Here is a 4,118-nt window from a genome sequence, read left to right on the forward strand (position 1 = left end):
TTTATGGTCTAATTTCCTTCATCTATAAATAAGCAGAGTCAACCAGATATTTATTTACTTCTTAAGTCCCTTCCAGATATCAAATTCTGTGATTCTATTATTTAAAAATTACTGAGATTAGAGAATCATCATCTACTAATTGTCTTTAGTAAAAAATTCCCATATTGGAATATAAATTGTGCTGGCTGATATGAACATGAGATTACTGGTTCAGGTCAGGGCTGTGAGAAAGGTCAGAAATGGTTCTAGCCTGAGGGTATAGAATAAAAAAATGATAATTTTTATTTTTGAATCATTTTGGCCTCAGCTATATGAGATAAAAAGTACTACTTGGCTATAGTATTCCCTACAGGAAAGGATTTGGAGAAAGATAGTTGGCTATTATGGTTGCTAGTGAATCCTAATGTATCCAGAGGATCGTGATAGTTTTTTTTTTCCCCCAAAATGTCCCTTTCTTGGTCAGTTGATATTGGCCTTTATGCTAGGTTTATTTTTAATTCCAAGGTTTTCTCTCTATGGTCTATTTTCTTAAAGAAAGCAGAGGAAGGGTTTATTATTTCAGTATCGCACATGTCTTGTACTTTTTTTAAACAATAATTTCAAAGAAAACAGTCTGATCAGGCTAGCATTTGGTGTTTTGTTTTAGAAAGATACCTCATCCTTCATATTACTCCTGAGATTGCTTGAGTACTTATTTTCATAATTGCATCCTGAATTTTAAACACCCTTCACAATTTTCAAAGTTCTCTATATTTTAGATCCCAAGGAAGATAATGGCACGCTCATATGTAGCAGCATTTCAACATATGGTTTATCTACAATGCTATTACTATAAAAATATACTCAGAGATAAATAAATTGCTTTATAATTATCAGGATCTATTCAATGTTAAGGGACATAGAGTCTCTTTTTAAAGGAGCTGCTAACATTGTGTGACCTTGGAAAAACCACAGCTGAAGGATCTCTTTTTGCTTTCTCTGAAAGTTAAGATGTTTGAATTAGAGGATTTCTAATATCCTATCCAAGATTTATCAGAATTATATTATCTCTAGTAACCTTCAATGATACTCATAATTCTTCATTTGACAGGAATACTTTCACAGATCAGAAACATCTTTTATTTGTAATTCCTAAGGGCAGAATAAAAAAGAAAGAAAAATAAAATTTAATTTGAATTGCCACAAAATTGTATCCCAGTAAACCCTTACATGGAGAATTTCTTCTCATTGATGGGTCAAGGTGAGAGATTCTGTGATTAAACATGTGGACACTGAACTTCCTATAGCTCATCATTCCCACCTCCCCACCCCCGCTTTTTTTGTCATGTAGTGAAAAATCTGACTAGTTCTCAGATTTGGCATCAGGAGACCTGATCCACTTGTGTTTTTAACTCTGTTAAGTTAGTTATTTTATTTTTGAGAGTTTATTCTTTCTCATCTGCAATAATAATAACAATGACTAACACTTATATAGTTCCTTCTATATATCAAGCACTGTGCTAAGTGCTTTACAGATGTTTTCTCATTTGATTTTGACAATTGTCCTATAAGGTAGGAGCTATCATTATTTTGCAGATAAGGAAACAAGCAAACAGAGTGACTTGCCTAGGGTAACACAGCTAAGAAGTGTCTGAGGCAAGATTTGAACTCAGGTCTTCCAGACTCCTTACCCAGTGAACTGCACCAGAAATGAAAGGAATTAATTGGATGATCTGTAAGGTCCCATTGAACTCCCATATTTTGTAATTATACAGAAAGGAAGAAAATTTTGGGAGAACTATGGAAGAATGGGAGAAATGGAAGAAACTAATTTTAAAAGCACTTTCACATGGGAAATTAACCCATCCTATGAATTTCAAAGAAGCCTTGTTCAATTAGCAATTGGATGCTTTACACCCACTTAGCTCAAGGTTCTGAATGCCAATTCAGGAACAATCTGTTCCTTAAATGATTTAAGTGTCCTCAGTTAAGATAGGTTAAGTCTTGCCAGTTAATTTTAGTTGTCCCTTTAAACATTATGTTTATAGAAATAAGATTGTGATTTTTTTTTTCTCGCTGGACTAAGAATAGAATAACATCCCTGAGACTGGGATGATTTGGCTTTTGAGTTTTTTTCTAAAGTTCTATAACTGTAAACTGGTGACTTATGGGCTGCAATGGCTATCAAAGAGAATGGTACAAATGCTAATATTCATCTCAAATGTCTACCTCTTGTTCAAAAATGACAAAATAATGTGTCTTGAAATGGGTGCCTTTGTTCCTTTGCTGACAGGATATTCCAAGGCTACTTGTCATTAATACATATTCCAAAGGATTATCCAGGAAAATTATTTAAAGGGAATTTGAAAGTGTGCTATAGCATCTATACTATATAATATAAAATTCATATTCTTCTTTGAAGGCTCTGTAGCAGTTTCCTGAACCAAATTTGAAATGTAATTGTAACCAAATAACTTCCCCCCCACCCCAAAGTATCATTAACCTTCTCAAGAATATCCTTTTAGCACCTAATTACAAATGGCACTTTGCTAGGCATTAAACAAAGAAAAAATATATCAACTTGTCATAACAGTACAGTGTTAAACACACAGTAGGTGTTGAATAAACACTTGCTAGTTGACGGGTTAATTGATTGGTTCAGGCCATGCCTAATAGGAGAATTAAATTGTCAGAGTAGAAATAAGTTGATTTCCTTTATGACTTTCATTCTAACTAGCTGCTTGAATTTTTAGCTAATTACTTACCTCTCTAGGACTTTTTTTTTCATTATCTGTAAAATAAGGTGGTTCTCTCTCTAGGTCTCTCTGTCTCTCCCTCTGTGTCTCTCTTTCTCTGTCTCTCTCTCAGTATCACCAAATACTCTTCAATATATAGGCTTAGAAATTTGTCCAACCACTGAGAGAAAAAATTACTAGGGTCACAAGACTAGTGAGTGTTAGAGGTGGGATTTGAATCTAGGTCTTCCCTATATCAAGAACACTAAAGTCATCTGCCTCTCATCCCATGAATGTGTGGATTGTAATCTAATATTGTAACACTGATATCAACAGACATATGAGATATAGAGACAATGAATAAATACTTGACTTTATAGTGAATCGTTTATGTCAAATGCCTGTCAAAGGGAAATCCATTTCTCATAACTACATAACTGAGATGGAGCCTGGATAAACCTTTACCCATAGGAAGAACATGTCCAGCCTGGGAATGGTGAAAGAAAGCAGGAAACTTGTCCCTGATTAATTTTGGAAAGTTTCATGGGAGTGGCAGATTTTCAAGTGAAAACCTATTGATGGAGAGAAGAATATTCTAACGGTGTAGCATGGTATGAGAGAAGTCTCAAAGAGGAAAACAGATCAACTGGGCAAAGAAGACTTGAAATGGATGAGTCTGAGGTAATGTAGAAGGACAACGTGAGGTGTAGGGGTTAGGAACTAAGGGAGAAGAAATAGCATAAGAAAAGAGAAAAGGGCTAGAATCAAAAATATTAAAGCTGAAAGGAACCTAGTAGAGATAGTTGTGAATACCCTCTTCTCTTCCTTCTGCCCCACCAGTTGTTTTGATTAGGAGATTGACAAACAACTAAAATGAAATGCCTTTTTGTAGGACAAACAATTAACATCACTAGGACTGGGAGCCATGGTTTTTGACTCCCATTTCAATCCTCTTTCCATTCGATCTTGCCCAATGCCTCCCAGGGCTTTTAAATGAAACTGGATAGCAAAAGCCTTTCAGGGACAAAGTAGACATCTTGGATAAGACCCAATGTCCATTTTGGTTTCATATTTTATGAAAAATACACCAAGAAAATATTAACACAACAAATAACAACACAGATAATATCTGTAATCCTCAAAATCTATATTAGTTGATTAATTTAATATTGCATGAATGAGAAAATTGACCCCTGTCCCAGACAATTATCTTTAGTAGTAAGGATAGGAGGAAGAGGAAGAAGAGAAAAGAGAAGTAAAAGGAAAAACAGAAGAAGGAAGCTTCCCTTTCCCATTCTATGCTGGTATCTGGGGAAAAGTTTTTGCAATCTCATTAACATACAGGCAATGACACCAGAAAGGATGACAGTGAAAGGAAAAAAGAAGGAAAATCTGAAAAAAAAA

Source organism: Petaurus breviceps, unplaced genomic scaffold (assembly GCF_028583685.1).
Source record: "Petaurus breviceps papuanus isolate PSGF00001 unplaced genomic scaffold, PetGlider_PUasm1.0 551, whole genome shotgun sequence".
Taxonomy (NCBI): domain Eukaryota; kingdom Metazoa; phylum Chordata; class Mammalia; order Diprotodontia; family Petauridae; genus Petaurus; species Petaurus breviceps.